At 38.0% G+C, this 21,668-nt stretch overlaps 1 protein-coding gene across 1 annotated transcript in view; it reads right to left on the bottom strand.

The window, feature by feature from the left end:
- Positions 1-21,668, bottom strand: part of TNFRSF11B (TNF receptor superfamily member 11b) — a 50,377-nt gene that overhangs the window by 12,648 nt on the left and 16,061 nt on the right.

The following is a 21,668-nucleotide window of genomic DNA, read 5'->3' as shown; positions in this document are numbered from 1 at the left end:
TGTATTAATTATATGCTAGCATGATTAATAAAATGATTAATTACCACAAAACTATGTCTCTCAAACTTTTTATACATCACAAGGCCCATGGAGATTAAGTGATTCACACAAAGTCAGATTAGTGAACATCAAAATCATGATCTGAACCCAAGACTCCAAAACCAATGCTTTTCTCACATTGCCACATTGCTTCTTCATGACTATAAATGCTCTACTCCCTTGATGGTCTCCATGACTTTCTGTGACTTAAATATTTGATCACCTGGTGGCCATCCATTTGGTGATGAGCTTTTACAAAGTGGGATGTTTGTTCTCCAACAAGTTAAATTATTTCGTTGCTGGACTTGCACCTGAAACCTGTCCAGTTGAGTAAGATCATCCAAGGCTTTTTACTCAACCAAAGGTCAGCTTCCTATCATGGTGAAGCAGCTTGGTGGCATAGTGAATTGAAAATTGGACTAGGGAATCAGAAATTTATATGTTTAAATCTAGCTTTAGGTACTACCTGTGCAATGTTGGGAAAGTCATTTAACTTTCCTCAGCATCAGATTTCTTATCTATAAAATGGGGATAATAAGAGCATCTACGTCATAAGGTTGTTTGTGAGGATCAGACAAGATAACATGTACAAAGCATTTTACAAACCTTAAAGGGCTATAGATATGCAACTTATCATAAGACATAGGAAAAGTCAAATTAGGACTTCCATGGAAGAATCAGCCATTCAAACATTTTAAATAGATTTAGATCTATCCTTTAGAATGTTCTGGGGTCCATGGACTTATTTTTTTTTGATATTTCATTAATAGTATTTCAATGTAGATGATTTCTTTTATAATCCTATCCATTTTGCTTTATGTATTTAAAAATGTTATTCTGAGAAGTGCATAGGTTTCAGCAAGCTGCCAAAAAGGCCCATGACACAAAGAGGGTTGTACTCCAGGGGCTTACTATCCAACACTCAAAACACTGACTTTACCCAACATGTAATGAATGTACAGACAGCAGCAGTAGAAAGAACATTATTACAGGAATCCGCTTTCAGTCATGCTCTGCCACTAATTCGTGCTATAACCTTGGACAGATCAATTGCCCCTTTAGTTCTTCATTTTCTCATCTACAAAATAAGGGATTTGGCTTAGATGATTGTTAAGGCCCCTTCTAATCCCTATAGTCTACAGCTCCATGATTGTAACTAAAACAACCAGCTAAGGAAATTCATATTTGTAGTTTGTACAAACAACAGGACTGACTGTTGAATTTAGGCATAAGGAATAAAGTTGTTATTGTGTTTGTCCTTCATTTTTTTTTTTTTTATTAAGCAATCAGGGTTAAGTAACTTGTTCAAGGTTACACGGCCAGTTATCTCTGGGTGTGGTGCTGAGTGTCTGAGCCCGGGATTAGATCTCCAGGTCGTCCCAACACTGGAGCTGGTGCTCTTACTCGCTGAGCCACCTGGCCACCCCTAAGCAATTGGGGTTAAGTAACTTGCTCAAGGTTATACGGCCAGGTGTTTCTGGGTGGGTGCTAAGTGTCTGAGCCCTGGATTCGATCTCCAGGTCGTTCTGACACTGAAGCCGGTGCTCTTAGTGGCTGTGCTACCTGGCCGCCCCATAATTTTTTTTTTTAAGCAATCAGGGTTAAGTAACTTGCTCAAGGTTACACGGCCAGTTATTTCTGGGTGTGGTGCTGAGCGTCTGAGCCCGGTATTCGATCTCCAGGTCGTCCCAACACTGGATCCGGTGCTCTTACTCGCTGAGCCACCTGGCCGCCCCTTGTCCTTCATTTTCAAAGAGAGCCATGACATCAGGCAAATGATGACATGACTTGCAATTGACTTTGATTGTCAAAGTGAGGGAGGGCTGCAAGGTCACCAGCCTCAATTTCTTTTCCAGAGCCAGGGTGGCTCTGGAGGGAATAAAATTAAGAGTTGGGGAAAAAGTAAAATTATCATCTCCAAATTTGGGGAAGAGATGAGATTCAATAACAATCAAAAGATATTTATTAAGAGGCTATTATGTGAGTTAGACAGTATACTAGACACTGGAGATATAAAAACAAAGAAACAGTTCTGACCTCATGAAGCTTTCCCCCAGGGAGGAGACAAATGGGGGAAGGAGGGGGAGAGAGAGGAGGAGATGGGGAGGGGTTGAGGAGATGGAAGAGAGAGGAGCAGAGCAAAGGAGAGGAGAGGAAACAGAAAGAGACAGAGAGATGTCTATGCAAGCAAATTTCAAGTATACACAAAGTTATTTCAAGAAGAGAAAGCATTAACAACTGGTGGGATGGGTAGAGGTTTGCTATAAGAGATGGCACCTGGGTTGTTGTTTGACAGAAGCTAGGAATCTTAATAATCAGTGGTAAGGAGGGAGTGACCGTCTATAAAGACATGAAAGTGAGAGATGGAATGTCATATAGTTGTATCAAGTCAAGTCAACAAATATTTAGTAAGCACCTGCTATGTTCCAGGCCCTGTGCTAAGGGCTGATGCTACCAAGAAATAATAAACACAGTTCCTTTTCTCAAGGAGCTCACAGTCTAATGACTACAAATTTGCAGGAGCTCATAATTAAGTGACGACAGTGATAGAAACTTCTGATCTGGGAGAGAAAGGAGTTTGCTCAAGAGATGGGGACTACCTGGAAGAGGTCTTGGGGGAGAGGGGAAGATGATGATTAGGATGATGATGATGATGATAGGTCATGCCAACTTCTATGAATCTTAACTACAATTCAACCCAGTCAACCTGATGTTTATGACAATGTACATAAGAAAATAAATTGAAGACCCAGTTTTGAGTCAGGGAACACACTTTTATTTCCTTATTAGATCTGAAAGGGTCTTTGAAGGAGCACTGTTATGGTTATTTATTCAAATGATAGGAGGTGGGTATTATGGTTAAAGGACACAAATATGAAGTGTTTTCAAGCTTCAAGGAGGTAAAAGGCTAGAAGATATCATTTACTTTTTCCAGACTCATATCCTGGTTTGCTGGATCTCAAAACCTCACTGACATACTGCAATGGGGCATCTATCCAAAGTGAGAAGATGTATTGCCTTTAGTTCACAAACATGCAAATGCTTCCATCAGAGGGACTTCATTCTCTTCTTACCACAGGCTTTAGAATTCCAAAAAGATGAAACATTGACATTATTTGGAAAGGGTCTATTGTCAGATCCTGCCAGAATCATCCATTGTTTCCTCACTGTGACATCTGCATACAATTATTCATAGAACTCTGTATCATCCATGATCATCAAGACCACCTTACCATCAGAATCTTGAACTCTGCCCTCTGGACCCCCCTACACTGTAACACCACTTCTTGCCTGGATTTCTTCCTCCATCACACTTTCAGTCCATTTCTATGCTACACATATTAATCTCACCCCTTTCCTGTTGTCCTCTATAGGTTTTCTTCCCCAACCAGAATGTAAGATCCTTGCTTGCTTGTATGTGTATCCTCAGAGCACAGTGCTTGATACATAGTAAGCTATGTAATATGTAATAAACTATCTCTGTCTCTCTCTCTCTCCCTGTCTCTCTGTCTTTCTGTCTCTGTGCCTCTCTCTCTCTATGTCTTTCTCTCTGTCTCTCTCTGTGTATTTCTTTGCCTCTGTCTCTCTTTGTCTCTGTCTCTGACTCTGTCTCTCCCACCTTCCCCCTCATGGTGTAGAGGGGACTCTAGGTTCTAAAAGGGTTTGCAGAAGAGTTAAAGTTTTAGCCACTCCTAATGATCTCATATAGCTTCAGGTCCAGGTCCAGTAATAGACTATATGTTTGTTTGAAGAATAGTCTAAGTTTGGAAATATCATTTCAAGGTTGCTTATAGGGTGAAAATATTTTTGGTCACAATAACTTTTCATGACTTTTTATCTGTTCCTCATATATATGACACTCTATCTTTTACCTCTGTGCATTTGCACTGGCTAGTACCCACCTTTTGAAAACACTCCATCCTTATTTCTACTTTTCAGAATTCCTCTTTTTTTAAGACACAGCTTAAGCAACATCTTCTGCATAGAGCCCTTCTTGGTCTTCCCAATTACAAACTGCACTTCCACCATATTGCATTGTACATAACTATCTTGTATTTATTTACATTTATTTTATGCGTGTTTACATGTATACTGTTAAGGACCTCTAAGGGGTCCCCTGAACTTGTCTTTTTGAGTTGCGATGTTTTCCAGAAACACTGGACCCACAATACGTAGGAGGTCCTGAATGTGTCAAGGACAAATGATTAGCCCCCAGACACTGCTTAGAACTTATGATATGACCTCTTATAGAGCACAATTTCCCTCTGTGTCTTAATGATATTTTCTCTCCATGAGCAGAGATAACCTGAGCCATTACAGAGTCCATGTTTGCAAAACTACTGAAATTTCCTTAAAGAATAGTGTTATATAAAAATATCTATACTGTCACTTGGGTCAGAGTACTAAAACTAGGTGATAAAACACTAGCTTTCTCCCAGTTCAAACTGTCTTTGGGGTAAGCCTTAGCCAAGAAGGAAAATAAAATAATTAATAATAATAATGTCTGTAGAGTGATTTGTAAATCACAACTGAACCTTGTTTAAGTTGTTAGAGAAAAGAAAAAAGTACCATATCAAGGTGTCACTGAAACATAACCCCAACCCAACCCTAAAATACACAAGCTTTCATTGTGCCTCAATGAAAGTGAAGTGTGGCTTGGGGAATGTGGTATATGGAAGGTACAATAGCAATTGGACTGGCCTAGGGCTTTTTCTGGTTTTGCTTTTTTTTCTTTGTATCCAAGCTGGGTTTCCTACAATTTACAGGCTAGAAAAAAAGGAGTGAGTTCTGAGGGTGGCCAGGTGGCACAGTGAATAGAGCACTGTCCCTGGAGTCAGGAGGACCTGAGTTCAAATGTGGCCTCAGACTCAACACAAAAACTAGCCGTGTGACCTTGGTCAAGCCACTTAACCCCAATTGTCCTCCAAAAAGCAAAACAAAAAAAGGAGTGAGTTCTGGAATTGCCTTTGAATTTTCAGTTGACTCAGACGAAGTTATCTGAGGCAACTAGAAGTGAAGGGTGAGGAGGAAGCAATTATAATTCTGGCTCTTAGAACCAATTATAATCTTTGGGAAGGTCTTGTGATGGTCCTCATAACTACCCTCTTTGATTCTAAGGGACTGCCTTTACTCAGAGTAGCTCCTTTAATCTCATTGAAAATTTGGGAAAGACACAAAGAATGACTTTATTCTATTTTAAACCCAGAGTCCCTTGAAGCTACTTAATAGTTCTAAAACACTCAATAGCAGGTATGATTCTTACCGTGGGTACAGTGGGGTCCATTCCTCACCAGCTACCTTCTTTCCTCCTCTCCTATTTTGCCCTAACCCAAGTGGAAGTAGAGGGGCTGTGTCCTCTTTTCCTATGCTGCCCCCAAAGATTCTCTTACAAGTGATCTGGTAGTGATCACACTTGAGATCTTCACCAGATAAAAGTTTAAAGGCCCCACTGTTTAGCAAACTGACTGGGTACTGGTAATCCAGATGGCAATATGGAAGTTGGTCTAGTGGGCATGTATTAAACATTCTAGTGCCCCTTTTGTGACTTTTAAATGTGTTCCAATCCTAAGAAGGCAGTCTAGATGCAGAGGGTGTCAAGGGATGGACCAACTCTGGTTGAAACTTAAAAACTTGTGCCTACTATGTGCCAGGAACTATGCTGAAAACTTTACAATTATTTCATTTGATTCTCACCTACCTGGGTGGTAGGTGCTATTATCCTCTTTTACAGTTGAGGAAACTAAGGCAGGGAGAGGTTAAATGATTTGCTCAGTGTCATAGAATTAGCAAGTGCCTGAGGCAAAATTTGAACCCCAGTCTTTCTGACTTCAGCACCACCTAATTGCCTCTAAGTGCTGTTCTGAGTTTTAGGCAGTCCATTAGAATAAAAAAAAATGGGAATAATGAAGATCATTATAAGGCTTTCCTAAAGTTTATAGTTAGTTGTTAGAGTTCCTGACCAAACCAGTATTCTCACTGCTTCTTCCCCAACCTTCACTTCCAATTTCCTGAGGTAACTTACCCTGAGTACATTGAAAGGGTTAAGGAGGTCTCAAAACACAAAATGAATAAGAATTACATTATAACTTGTTGCCACTCTATGACCTTGGAAGCTGAAAGTATCTAGGAGCTACATTTCTGCTGTCTTTTCCCTTTTAAGAAGGAGGGATTGAAAGGAGATGAGGCCTTATATCTGCTGCCCCTACCCTATCTAACAGTTACAAGGTAGGCACTGCTAAATATCTCTGTGGTCTTCACCATATGGTCCTGGTTAAGTACAATCTGTGACTGACTGTGAATTCTATAAACCTTGCTATTACAAGGATTTAGCCTATATAATTGAACATTGTTAAGGACTGGTTACTCCTGAAACCATATTAGGAAGTTAGGTGTCCATCAACACCCTCCACTAGGAGGCTGAGAAAGCCCCATGATAGCAGTGTAAATATTTTAAGTAATTATAACTTTAAGTTGGTTTGCAATCATGTTAGAAAAGAATTTTTCAAGGCAGCTCTATGGAATTACTTAGAAGGGCATACCCAGCAGATTAACATACTGGCTGATATCACTTTACAATCACATTATTAATATATTCTATCTAAACTGCAATATAATGTACCAAAGCACCGCAATTCCACTTACCATTTGTCTATTTGCCCGAGAAAAAAGTGTCATTTTTCTATCTTTCCCATTCACTGTTCAGCTTTTAGAAAAAGCAGTCTATACTCATTTCTGCCACTTCTCACTACCCACTTATTACCTAGACTCTTTTGATCTGGTTTCCATTCTCACTCCTCCATTATAACTTCTCTCTCTAAGGGAATGAGGATTTACAAAGTCCACTGTCCTCTTTCCTTGGTCTTTTTTATATTCAACACTCTTTAACACTATTGACTAGGTCTCCCTTCTTGATATGTTTTCTTCTTTTGTCTTCCTTGATAAAGCTCTACCTCTATTTCCCTATCTCTTGGACTGATTCTTTTTGTTCTTCTTTAGTGGTTCCCCCTTCCCACCCAAGTATGGAGTCTGGTTCTAGACCATCTTATGTTCTCTCTTTGCCATGGAAAACTCATCTACTCCCCTACTTAAGACCTCTATTCATATGACTCCCAAATCTATGTCTCCACAAATAGCTTCTCTCATAAGCTCTGGTCACCTCTATTAGACCTTCATTTTCAACAGTTGACATTTTTACCCATCTTCAATGTTCAAGTAAGATTTCCACTATGACATTGTTCCTAATTGAAGTTATCAATCAGGCTACTCTTACCTCTTCCATGCATTCAATCAGTTTATATTTTATAATATAGTAATTTAGCAAGGTAGATTTCCTCAGGTTATTTACAAAGTCAACAAACAGGGACCACAAAGGGATCTTATATTTTTCAGTTAAGAATACAATGTTAAAGACTTATATTCCTTTCTTTTCCAATATTCTTGTTGGAGATGTTTTTGATGCATTTGTAGCTCATTCTGATAAAAAGTTATGCATATTGGAAAAGTAAGCACAAAGATTGGTAGCTGGTGATGTTCGTTCAGTTGCCCTTTTAGCAGGGATGGAGAGCATAGTAATAAGGTCCAAGAATTTTCCCCCACCTTTGATGTCTTCATGTTTTACCTATCTTGAAAATTCATGCCTCAGTCTACCCTAGTAATTGTATCACATCTGGCATGGGCCTCCTCTTGTTTTCTGATTTCCCTTTCTTTATTCATTTCAGTTTAATTCTACCTCCTCAACAAGCACATATAGGACTGTAATGTTGGAGTCCAAGTGTGATAGTCCACTGTTGTTGATGGTGAAAAGATTTTTAGTACAAAAATATTTGCAGATCTTTTCTATTCTTTTTTTGTTTTAAGCAATCAGGGTTAAGTAACTTGCTCAAGGTTACACGGCCAGTTATTATTTCTGGGTGTGGTGCTGAGTATCTGAGCCTGGATTTGATCCAGGTCATCCCGACACTGGAGCCGGTGTTCTTACTCGCTGAGCCACCTGGCCGCCCCTAAGCAATTAGGGTTAAGTAACTTGCTCAAGGTTACACGGCCAGGTGTTTCTGGGTGGGTGCTAAGTGTCTGAGCCCAGGATTCGATCTCCAGGTCTTCTCAACACTGGAGCTGGTGCTCTTATTCGCTGTGCTACCTGGCTGCCCCTTTTCTATTCTTTTTGTCTCTTTATTGTCCTAGCTTCATCTTTAAATGTCGTCAGGATGACTTTGCTTCAAACCGCTTTTGCTGACCAGTGTTTCTCTGTGTTTTAATGAGGTGACATAAAAAAGGAAAGTATAAGATTTTACAAAAAAGTTTTATGTTCTAAACCAGTGTTGCCCATGGCCAATAGCTATCACTACTTGGCAAACAAGTCAAATGTTTACTGGTCAAAGTAGTCTTCAAGCTCTTCTGATTTTTTTCAAATGATACTTGATATGTATCAATTAAACTTTGGTATAGAATTATTATAATCACTGTTAATGTCTTTCCATCCATCCATATTCTAGTTTTTGGCATCAATGACTTCTTTAAATAAGTCTGGCTACAACTTTCCATTATATACCATGTTTCTTTTTCATTTTGTTTGCTTCTGACCTCATATTAATTTTGACCTTTGTTCTAAGAAGTTTGTAGTCTGACTGTATATAGATTATTTAGTAATGATTCCCACAACAGTAACCAGTCATTTCCTACCTATCGAAAAAACCAGTCCTTTATTTTTCATGATGTTATTCAGTGTCTGCAACATTCAATGCCTTGTGATTCTTTCTCAAAGAAAATATGGATATGTATGCATGACACTTCTGTAAAGTTTACTTGACCCCTCTTGTTCCTTACTCCTGAACATTATTGCCAAGATGTTCTCTCCAACATATTTTTTCAGTATCCTAGCCAATTCCCACCTTTTTACTGAAGTCACTGATATAATAATTACTGATAATAAAAATAAAAAGAGTTAATATTTATATAGTGCTTTTAAGGTGTTCAAACTTTACATATGTGGCCTCATTTGATCCTCAAAAATTCTTTGAAATAGATTGACTATTATTCCCTTTTACAGATGATCAAGCTGGTTGTGAGAGCTTAAGTGACTTGCTTAGTCACATAGCTAAGAAGTGTCTGAGGCATGATTGAAAACCAAAATATGTGTTGATTCATTTTGTAGGGTCTTGCTGAGATCTTCATAGAATTTCTCCACCTCTACATCCTCTACATCAGTCGTGTCTGACTTTTAATTAACCAATTTAGGGTTTTCTTGGCAAGCATGTTACAGTGGTTTGCCATTTCCTTCTCTTGCTCATTTTACAGACAAGGAAACTGAGGCAAACAGGATTAAGTGATTTGCTAAGGGTCACATTAACTGAAACTATTTTCATGGTGCCACCTCCCCTTTTTTTGTTTAAATACTTATCACAAGGTTCATTATTTGGGTTTTGATGACTCAGAGTGAATGCAAATAGCAATCATTTCTGTTCTGACCAGAGACTCTGAGGGTCTTCCCCTTCCAGAATGATTCTTTTGTGAAGGCAAACTAGGTTCTCTTTTACCTCAATTCTTACCTAGGCTTTATTCACTGAATGGGTGTTGTCTCAGAAAAATTGAGATCTGGGAAAGACCTTAGCTTAAAAAGACCAATGTCTTCCACTGCATCCAGGGCCATGGGAGGCCAGTCATCCTGGCCTCTGCCTTGCTGTTAGACTCCAATGACTCTGGAAGAGACCGTGAGACTGATGACTTTGCACAGCCCTGCCTCACTTAAATCCCATTCACTTGTAAGTCAAGACATCATTGGTCTGATATCAGTGGTCCTCTTTGAGAAAGAAGGATGAATAACAACAACAAACTTATCCCAAGCACTGTAATATGAGGTGACTCAATGTCCTGTGGAATGGTCTTTCTTGTTGCTTTTCAGCATAGGGTAAAACCACTTCTGTCAGTGCCTTAAATTTGTCTTTCTAAAGATAAGCTGTGACCTGCCACAGCCTGTTTTGGATTTAGCTGCAACTGTCTTCTGGTTTCTTATTTTGTATATCAAGAATGATATGACTCAGTTCCTCTAGTAGCATATCTAATCATTGGTCACTGGAAAAGGACCACACACTTAAGAGTACCAATAACTATGTTAATATTTATAGATGGTCTAAAAAGTGTTCGATTCTTACTCTCCTCTGTCTCCTTTTCTTCTACTCTGCCACCATTGCCACAGAATTAGAAGCACATTTGCATAAAGCTGAGTTGTTATAATTATAGATATAGATAGTGATAGATAATAGATGGACAAATGGATGGATAGACAGCTATATGGATAGATAAATGGAGAGATGGATAGAAAGATGGATGAATAAATAGATGGATAGAGAAATAGATAACATATGTCTACTTATCTACATATATCTAATACATAGAAATGCATAAACAAACACACCTATATTGCTCATACGGCACTAGCCTAGCTTTTGAAAACCCATGGCCACATCCATATTTCAATGTAGGATCAGATTACAACGTTGAGGAGGAGTTGGGAACAGATAATATAAAACATTTTAATTACTTGAATGGAAAGAACTGACCCCGAATCCTTTTTCTGCACTTAATGGTATGTTTTCACAGGCCCAGTTCAATCTACCTAACATGTATTTGTCACCAATTAGTGATGTTTGTTAGTCATACACCTACATCTTTTAAAAATATCAGTTAGTGTTGGATAGATTATAAATTGAGTTTCTGTTCTTGATTTTAAAATTTTCCACTTTAATAAAAAGACAGAGAACACTGTGTGGTTGAAATTACACATTTGAGTCTCTATCTCTGGTTAGCCGAGATACCCACACAGAATTTCTGGTGAATAGAAGCAGTGAGAGTCTAAAACAGGATGGAAAAAAAGATTAATACAACCTTTTATCTCAATTCTCTATTTCTGTCTTTCAAATTCCCTTCCAGGATTTTTCTCTTCTTCTTAGAAGCATTGAGCTCAGACACTGAAACCACCTTTGTTCTAATACAATTATACATTGGAAATTGACACAAGGTGATTTAATGGCTTCCCTAGAAATGCAATTAAAATGATGCTATGAAACAGATAATTTGTGTACTTTTCATTTATACATTGCTTTTAAAACCAGATTTGAGGATTAAATGAGAGTTTTAGTACTAAATATGTTCCCACAAATCCTGCTAATTGGATTAGATCATAGGATCACAATTGTAGGACTGAATGGAACTTTAGAGGCCATGTAGTCAGATCCCTTTCATTTGGAAGTTGAGGAAATTGAGGTTCAGGGTGTTTTCGTGACTTACCCCAAGGTATACAGACAGTAGACATCAGAAATGGGAGCTGAATAAAGGTCCTAAGAATCCAGTTAGTACTCTTTCTACTATATCACACTGTCTTCAAATTTTGTAAGCTCTATAGTGGCAGGAACCCTATTTTATTTATTTTCTTTTATCTATCCCACACTCCAGCCTCACTGTGTAGCACAGAGTTTTTTTTTTATAAGTAGCATGTACTTACTAATTATTTGTCAATTAAAACGAATAACCTCTGAATACCTAGGACACTCACAACCTCTATCTTTTCTGCTTCCTCATTATTTCTAACTTCTGAAGTATATTTTCCTTCACTCTTTACTTTATTCTACCATAATTCATTCTTTTAAAAAATTCTTAAAGTACAGGTTGGACCTTGTCACTCCTCTGCTCAATAAATTTCAGTAGCTGCCTACAGTAAAAAACCAAACTCCTCTAATTGGCATTTAAAGTCCTTTACAATATGACTCCTACTTATTTTTTCCAGATGTCTCTCATATTTTTCCCCCTTACATAGACAGTTTCAGTCAAAGTGGTCTAGTGCCAAGGCTGCCCTCCATGACTTGGATGTTCTGACTGCTCATTTTTAGGAATAGCTGGTTCCCTCCAAGGCTTAGCTCAAGGGCCACTTCCTACACATTCCCTGTGTTGATATCCCTCCTTTTCCAAATATTAATACTCTTATACTCTGAAATTATTTTGACTATAAACGTCTTGTCTACATTTTGTACTTCCTATATTTTTATGTAGTAGAATGTAAGCTCCTCGAGGCCAGGGATTATTTCATTTCCGTTTCTGTATGCCCACACCAAGCACAGTGACTTGCTTGTTGAATTGGACTGAAACTGACATTCATTCTTAGTTGAAATGATGGATAAGACCTTAGCTGGGTGTCCCATAAGTATCTTAAACTCAGCAAGTCCAAAACTGAACTCATTACCTTTCCCCAAATCTTCCCCTCTTCCTGTCAAAGGCATCACCATCCTCCCAATCACCCAGGCTTGCAACTAGCTATCTTCCTCCAGTCCTCATTTTCATTCACCACCTCCCCCCTGTATCTAATCTGTGGCCAAGTTTTGTTAATTTTATCTTCATAAATCCTCTCAAATATATGTCCTTGTGATGGCCTTAATTTCCGAAGGCCTGAATTATTGCAATAGCCTTACAGTTGGTCTCCCTGACATGTCTTTCCCTACTTCAGTCTATCCTCTACTCAGCTGTCACACTGATCTCCCTGAAGTACAGGTCTGACTGTGTCCACCCCCCGCCCCCATTCATTAAACTCCAGGATCAAACATAAAAACCTCTAATTGGCTTTTAAAGCCCTTCTATCTTTCTAGTTTTCTTACACCTTCTCCTCCATGATCACACAAAACCCTCTATCCCCCAACTGTGCATTTCCACTGGCTGTCCCCTGAGTCTGGAATGGTCTCCCTTTTGGTTCCTGTCTCAAGACTTTCTCCCTGGCTTCTCTCAAGTCTCAGCTAAAATTCTACCTTCTTTAAGAAACCTTTCCTGGCATGTTGTACTGTTAGTAACTTCCTCTTAAGATTATCTCAGTTTTTCCTACATATATTTAAACATAGTTGTTTCATGTTATCTCCCTCATTAGACTGTGAGCTTCTTTAGGGCAGGTACTATTTTTGCCTTTGTTTGTACCCCAATACTTAGCACAGGGCCTAGAACCTAGTTGGTGCTTGATCAGTGCTTGCTGATATGATGCTTTATTTCTGGTTTATGCTTTGAGCAGCTCTGAGCAATAGTCTTTTACCTTAGTCCCATTTAAAGCTAAGATTCATTTCTGTCATCTGCAAAATGAAGGGATAGGACTTTTCCAACCCTTCCAATCTATTTCCATTAGCATCCACATGATCCATAAAAGTTTGGTCCTCACCATAATTTCTCCCTCTCTTCCACCCTCTGCTATTTCTCTATTCTTTGTGGTCCTTCCTTATTATATATATAATAAGGATATGTTAATATCCTTATTATTATATGAAAGCTCATATAATAAGGAAGGATGAAGAGATAAATGAAGCTCAGCCTTTTCATTGATCAGAAAACAATAACCATTCAGGCAGCACACATTTCAGAGCATTAGTCCATTATCAAGCTTTCCTTTTCCACCTTTCACTGATCTTCTGAGTCTCTTCCAATTGCTACATCTTCACTAAGTCTAGTCTGTACAACATAAATTAGCCTTCAATTATAAACTATCTTGCAATGTTCTTTTCTGTCTGTGATAACTTGACTGTAAGCATCTTGAAGACATGTCTCTGTATTTCTCTCTTTTCTTTGTATTCTCCACAATAATCAACACAGTGCTGACACACAGCAATTGCCCATAGCAATCAATAAGTCAATTGATTGATTGCTCAGTCACAAAATCATGGAGTGAGATCTGGAAAGGACCTCAGTGATCTTCTAATCCAGGTGCTTACCCTGAGATCCAAGAAATTTTTTGATACCTGTATTTAAGTATAATTGGTTTTCTTTGTAATCCTATATATTTTATTTTGTGCATTTAAAAAAATATCTGAGAAAAGATCCATAGGCTTCACCATTGCCAAAGGGATCCATGACATGCCAAAAAAAAATGCTAAGAATACTTGATCAACAGATTGTGACTCTGGGCAAGTCACTTAACCCTGTTTGCCTCAGTTTCTTCATCTGTAAAATTAGCTGAATAAGGAAATTGCAAACTACTCCAGTGTCTTTGCCAAGAAAACTCCAAATGGCGTCAGACAGAGTTGGACACAACTGAAATGACCAAACAATCTAGTTCTAAATCTATGATCTCATGATAACTATATGGTGAAAAAGGACATTTTATCCCATTGAGAGTATGGGGTCTCCCAGATTACAGCACAAAGTGCTGGTCTCATTACCAAGTTTTACCACAAAAGCTTATCATTAGACTTTTAGACAAAAAGACTTTTGGGTAAAATCATAGATAGTAGTTGACTTCCAACATACTAGGATAGATTTTATCAATCTTCATGGTACAGTGGAAAGGTCACCAGGAGTTAAAGAATCTGGGTTCTAGCTGCAGTTTGGACACTCCATTTGCTACATGACCATCATTTAATATCCCTGTAAAATAGAGATAATATTGAGACCTGCATAATCTATGTCATGACACTTCAAAGATAAAATGAGATTCTGAAAGTAGCATAGAAAAATTGTCAGAGCATCAGGTAAATAAGTCATTAGGCCTCAAATCCTAGGGAATCTCTTCGAGACACTTTACATTAACCTTATTGCCAAATATACTCTAGAAAACTCAAAACTCATTTCAACTTCTCTAAAAATTCTATCTATCTGTCTATCTATCTATCTATCTATCTATCTATCTATCTATCTATCTATCTATTTATCTATCTATCTATCCCCTTTTTCATTTACTTATTGTTGATACTACGTAAATTATATTTGCACCAAGAATGCAAATACAAAGGCCACTCATGGGGCCATCCCAATTCTGATGAGCATGGAAGTGCATCATTTTTCTGACCGGAGCTTGTTCCTCTCAGCTTCCACTGATGAGTTATTTCTGTGGGCCTCCATTCTGAGGATGAACTTAAGCCACCCTTCATTCCCTTCCCAGTTATACTTCTGACTCTGGACTTTACCACCAGGCTCCATTGAGTGGATCTTCTCCTGTTCCTCCTTGTCTTTTCCCAGTCCCTTTTATGTAGTCATCACCATTAGAGTATAAGGTCCTTAAGGACTGATATTGTCTTTATTTTTGCTTATACTTGTATCTCCACTACTGTGCTTATGCCTGCCACATAGTAAGCTGTACTAAATGATATTTGCCTTCTTGTTGCCTGTTTTAGTCATCCTGGTGGCCGCACCCCCTGGCGGCTCACCATCTTGGTATTGGATTTAGTATAGAAACCTAATTGGCTTAGCTCACTGCAGCTCAGCCCTCCTGAATCCAAGGACCCTACCAGCCTCAACTGTCTTAGTAGTATGGACTTGACTACAGCAGGTTTACTTTAACTCCTAAGGGACTTACTGCATGTTCCAAGGACTTTCTTATATAGCCCAGTCAGAAGGACTAGGTCAAAATCACAGGTCTTTTATTTATTATGTGGGTGAAAGTCATTTAACCTGTCTGAAACTCAGTTTTTTCATCTGGAAAATGAAGTGTTTGGATTAGCTGAACTCTAATGTCTCTTCTGGATCTAAACTGATGATCCAGGAATGTATCTTACAGCAATGTCAAGACCTCCCAGAAAATAATGTCAGAAGCTTTTCTGAATCTCTGGATGATAAGAAATGATGGTCAAGGATATTTTATGTACTTTCAGAGAAGAATTTCTATTAAATGTTATTGAGATGGCAGTTTTCTAGCAAATGGACAAGTAGAAAAACACAAGATGGATTCTCCTGAAGGAATAGAACATTGTCCTAAAGAACAAGAAGAAAAAAAGATCACCTTCCATTGAGAATATTTTTGTCTTAGGAAATACAAGTTCTCTGCTCTAGGGCTTTTACTCCAGGATGTGAAGTCATGAATGGGCTAGTGGGTTTCTGCTTTTAGAAAGTTCATTAAAAGAAGCCCACACAAACTCCTAAAATAACCACTATGTTTGGGAGTTCCTCTGCTGTTCCTTCGTCATGATCTCTGCCACAGGGAAATTCTTGAGGATGATCCAGAGTTAGCTACATTTTTGGTCAGTCTGTAAGGATATGTATAGCTGGGACTCATTGAAGCCAAGACAGAATACACTAAGGCTATTCACTGTGGTATGTTGCTGAAAGCTCCATTTTCGAGGCATGTGTGTGATGATGACAATGGAAAAGTCTCTCCTTTGAAAGACTTAAGGACTCTGATCACTGCAATGACCAGTCATTCTATTTGCCTCTGGAGAGAGAAGGGATGGACTTGAGATGCTGAATGAGGCATACATTTTTGGCTTTGGCTAATGCAAGATATTATTATTATTATTATTATCAAAGACTACCTAGTCTGGTGAGGTTAAGTAACTAATCCAAGGTCACACAATGAGTGTCAATGGTAAAATCTGAATATGCATTATTGGACTCCAGAGCTACAAGGCTGTACCTCTAACCATTGTGCCAGTCATATTGCCTCTGAATGCCATTTTATTCATTATTAATTGCTTAACTGAGTATATTTGTTGCAAGGGTTTGTTTTTCTTTTTATTTCCCCTAGTGGGGGTGGGAGTGGGCGTGGGAGTAAGAGGAAATAAAATTTTGTTAATTGAAAAAAATAAATTTAAAAGGAAAGACAAAGAACTACAAGACAATTTTCAAATAAGAAAGGACCTTGGAGAATTTTTAGCTGTTCCTCTTCCTAGTTTTCCCATTTGTCAAATGGCATTCAGAGGCAATATGAGTGGCACAATGGTTAGAGGTACAGCCTTGTAGCTCTGGAGTCCAATAATGCATATTCAGATTTTACCATTGACACTCATTGCGTGACCTTGGATTAGTTACTTAACCTCACCAGACTAGGTAGCCTTTGAAGTTCCTTCTAGCGCCAATACTGTGATCTCATGAGTCACGAAGACCTAGGTTTTTGATTCTGGGGAAAATCACTTAACCTTTCAGGGCTCCCAGTTAACTGTCTAAGTGGATTCCTAACCTTTTTGTTTCACGAATCCTTTGTCAGTCTAGTGAAGTCTATGGGCCCTTTCTCAGATTAATGTCTCTAAATGCATAAAACGAAAGACATAGGATTATAAAGAAAGCTGACTATATGATCTTCAAAATATTTTAAAAACAAGTCTACTCCTCAGTCCAAGGACCTCTGGCAGAAGATTATGCTAGACATAAATTGTTCTCCACTGGAGTCATTCCCACACGAATGCCTCCTTCCCACCAGCAACTCTCAATGTGGCTCCAAATGGTAACAGTTGTAAATATTCTCCCTACCTCGCAGGATGGAATAAGATTATATTTTTGAAAGCACTCCTTATGATGTCCACCAGAAATATGAGGCATTGTTACATGCTAAAATTATAAGGGATGGGAAGAGAGGCTTAGAGGACAATTAAATTTACTTCAATTCAACATGCAATTATTAAGTGCCTACTATATGTGGCATACATGCTAGGACCTGAGATCAGAAAGAAAAAGTAGTTCCTGTACTCTGAGGTAAACAAACAGCCTGAGAAGGGGTCCTGGAGATCCCTTTTCTTTAGGAAGGAATATATCTAAAAGATACTCTACCCATGATTGGCTACCTTTCTAATTTTTTTCCAGGCAAGGGAATCTCTAACCTGACTTTGGGTCTTAGTTCATTATTTTTACAATGAGAATCATTTTCATTGTTGTTGTGATAATATTTTAAGGCAGTATGAATGTCTGCAATAGCTATGAGTGAATTACAATGGGTATAAAATTAAAAAAAAACTTGCCAGGGCACTGAAAAAAAATCAATCTCGATTTTTCTGACCATAAAAGATGTATAAAAACCATGGCTTTATTTATCTCATGAAGTTGAGATAAGCAATTTGTCCCATCAAGCATTATATAGCACTACGTCCATGAGGCAGGTAGGTGGCATGGTGGAGAGAGATCGCGGTGGCCCCAGAGTCAGGAGGACTTGGGTTCAAATCTGTCCTCAAACACATCCTAGCTGGATGACCCTGGGCAAGTCATTTATCATCTGTTTGTTTCAGTTTCCTCATCTGTAAAATGGGGATAAGAATAGCATCTACTTGCAGGATTGTTATGAGCATCAATTGAAAAAATAATTATAAAATGCTTAGTACAGTGCCTGGCACATTGTAAGTGTTACATAAATGGTTGGTATTGTTATTATGAAGACTTCTTTGTTGCTCTCTGTCCCCCTTCACTAGAGTTTTTAAGCAAAGGCTGGATACCATTTGTTGGGGGTATTCTAGAGAGGATTCTCATTCTGGCACTGTTGAACTCGATGACTTACAAAGCCTCTTTCAACCCTGATACTGTGATTATAAGTATATGATTGTGGGCCTCAATCTTCTCCTTTGTAAAATAGTAATAATACTATTTACACTACCTATGTTATATGGCCACTGTGAGAAACACATTTTGCAAACCCTACAAAGTAATAGATGATAAGGAAAGGACTTATGCTTTGATTGGTTTGGGGAAATCCTATATAAAGTAACTCCCTCTACTAATGTAGCTTGACATCTTTTAGTTGCCAAGGGTTCTGATAGGCTGACTCTCTTAGGTTCACCAAGGCAGTGTGTATCAGAAGTGGGAGTGGGCCCAGGTTCCTCTTTCTGAGGCTGGTTTGCTTCCCATTACCCCACATGGTTGCTCAGATTTAAATGGAAATTGTTATTATTAATATTCTTCTTCATTTCTGTCAATTCTATAATCACTCCCTAGTTCTTCCCTCTTAATCATTTTTCAAAAAAGTCAGCACCCTACTGCCAACCCCAGAGCATTAAGTAACAGAGGGGCATATAAATTAAATCTGTTCATCTATAAAGGACTATTCTCATGGTAACTGTTTTCACAAGGTCAACAGGGGAAAAGAAATGCAAACACTATGATTTATTATATGAATTACTGGACCAATTTCTCCCCTATTTTGTACACATGAAGTTGCAGTAAGGCTGAGAAATTGCCTCAAAGTAAAAAATAAAAAAACAAAAACAAAACGTTCTCAATGTGTGTTTTTTCCTTTCAGAAATCTCTCTTATTAATATGTAGATTTTCCAATTAGTTAATGATTTTGCTAATCAAAATCGACAGTGAACAAATCTGTGTATGATATTGTTTCAGATAATTTTTATACATGATTTGGAAACAAAGAACTAGTATTTTAAATATTAAGGAAAGAACACTTTGAAATATCTTCTAAGTAAGAATAGAAACAAGCATATGTGATATATATATATATATATATATATGTGAGAATACAAAGTGTCCCAAATGTCTTACTATTGTTTTAAACTTGAAATATTAAAACTTTTGGAACAGTATGTGTGTGTGTGTTCATGCATGTGTGTGTGTGTGTATCATTTAAGAATAATACAATAGCAAAAAGCACTTGGAAACACATCTGCATATGTACATAAATATATATATATGTGTGTGTGTGTGTGTTCACATATGTACTCATAAACACATGTATTGCTGTTGTTGTCCAGACATTTCCAACTCTTTGTGATCTCATTTGGGGTTTTCTTGGTTAAGATACTGGAGCAGTTTGCCATTTCTTTCCCCATCTCATTTCATAGATGAGGAAACTGAGGCAAACAGGGCTAAGTGACTTGCTCAGGGTTACACTACTAGTAAATGTATGAGCCAGATTTGAACTCAAGAATCTTCCTGACTCCAGGCTCTGTACTTTATTCACTGTACTACCTAGCTATCCATATGGGTGTGTATGTGTGTATATAATATATATTATATATACACATATATTTGTATATATACATATATATCCTTATATGAAAGATGTTTCTAAGCTCTGTATTCCAATGTATATATTCCTAAATGATATACTCAAGCACACATATACATACACATATAGATATATATGTGTATATACATATTGTATCATATATGTATACACACAGACACCTGTGAAAGTTTCTTATTCAATAAGAAAGCTTTTACCTATCAAAGGACCCAATTTGAAACCCCCACCTATTATTCTGGCTTCTGCTTCCTGATATATCTCCTTACTCAATTCTACTGACCCACAGAACGTACTGCAGAACCTGATTCCTGAAGCTATGTCCATGGGGTTCAGTTACCCTCATTACAGTTTTGGTAATCATAGCCCATCTGGGGGAAATTCATTGGAAAACTGGGCCTTGGTCACTATGGCTTCAGCATTATCTAGTCCCATTTGTGCTTTTTGGCTGACATTTGCTTAGTATTTTTTAGCAGCTTCCCTTTGCTTAATTGATTAACCACTTTACTGTACTTTTTCTGTTCGTGGATATACCCATCCCATGGCTTAAAGAGCAGATGGCAATAAAGAGAGCAAGGAATTGAAAAGCCTCGTTAAGAATATGATAAAAAACTGAAGTTATAACTTCTGATACCAATTCTGCCACTCACCTATGGTCTGTCACTTTCATTATTATTGTTATTTGTTAGTTCTACCCACTGACTACTAGAATACTTATTCTACTACTACAATTAATGATGCTAATTATAGTGATAATTAGCAATTACTTTAATGTTTGCCAAGTACTTTATGAATATTATCTCATTTAATCCTCAAAAAACCTCTGGGCAGTAGGGGTATCTCCTACAATTTTGTATCTCCTAAATTTTCTCCATTTGACAGATGAAGAAATTGAAGCGGAGAGAGATCAAGTGACTTGCTCAGGGTCACACAGCTAGTAAGTGTCTGGGGCTAGATTTGAATGCATGTTTTCATGACTCAGGTCCAGTACTTTGCATTTCTATCCTTTTTATCTTTAGCACCTGACACACTTAATAAATGCTTACTTTATTGAACTGAAGGAAAGGAAGGAATAATTATAGATATAATCACAGCAGCACTCCAAGTGGTAGAGGAGGGTGTCAGAAAGAAAGTATAATAAAGACTATATATAATATAGAAACTCCTTGAGGGTAGGGATTCTCTTGCATAGGACACATTTTAGGTACTTAATAAATGACTGTTTAATAAATGAACTAAGGGATGTCTAGTCTGCAAGAAGAGAAAATTCAAGGTAGGAATGGAGCTAATAGCTATCTTCAAGTATTGAAAAGGCTGTTGTATGGAAGAGGGATTAGACATGTTCTCCTTGGCCCCAGGGCATTTAACAAGGAGGAATGGGGAAAAATACGGTGAAGTACATTTGGGATTGATCTAAGGGAAAACCCAGCAGTTAGCTCTATGCAGAAGTTGAATGGTCTCACGTGTTAGTGAGGTCCTCGTCAGTGGAAGTCTTCAAGAGAAAACTGGATGATTACTTTCCAGGGATACAATAGAGTGGACTATCTATTCCAATATGTGTCATACTAGATGACATCTATGGTTCCCCCAATCCAAATATTGAATGATTCTGAGTATTGGCTTTGCCACTTATTTGTGGCAGGCCAGTTGAACTCTCTAAGCCTCAATTTCTTGATTTATAAAATTAGAATAACAACACATAAAAATCATCTTGTTGTGTTGTTGTGAGGAAAATACTTTTTAGGATGTCAAGTTCCCTGCAAACATAGCAGCAGCTGCTGTTTCTTCTTCTTCTTCTTCTTTTTCTTCTTCTTCTTCTTCTTCTTCTTCTTCTTCTTCTTCTTCTTCTTCTTCTTCTTCTTCTTCTTCTTCTTCTTCTTCTTCTTCTTCTTCTTCTTCTTCTCCTCCTCCTCCTCCTCCTCCTCCTCCTCCTCCTCCTCCT

This window comes from Petaurus breviceps, unplaced genomic scaffold, assembly GCF_028583685.1.
Source record: "Petaurus breviceps papuanus isolate PSGF00001 unplaced genomic scaffold, PetGlider_PUasm1.0 98, whole genome shotgun sequence".
In the NCBI taxonomy this organism is placed as follows: Eukaryota; Metazoa; Chordata; class Mammalia; order Diprotodontia; family Petauridae; genus Petaurus; species Petaurus breviceps.
Note: the sequence above shows the minus strand (reverse complement) of the source record. Positions and strands in the feature narration are given on the sequence as shown.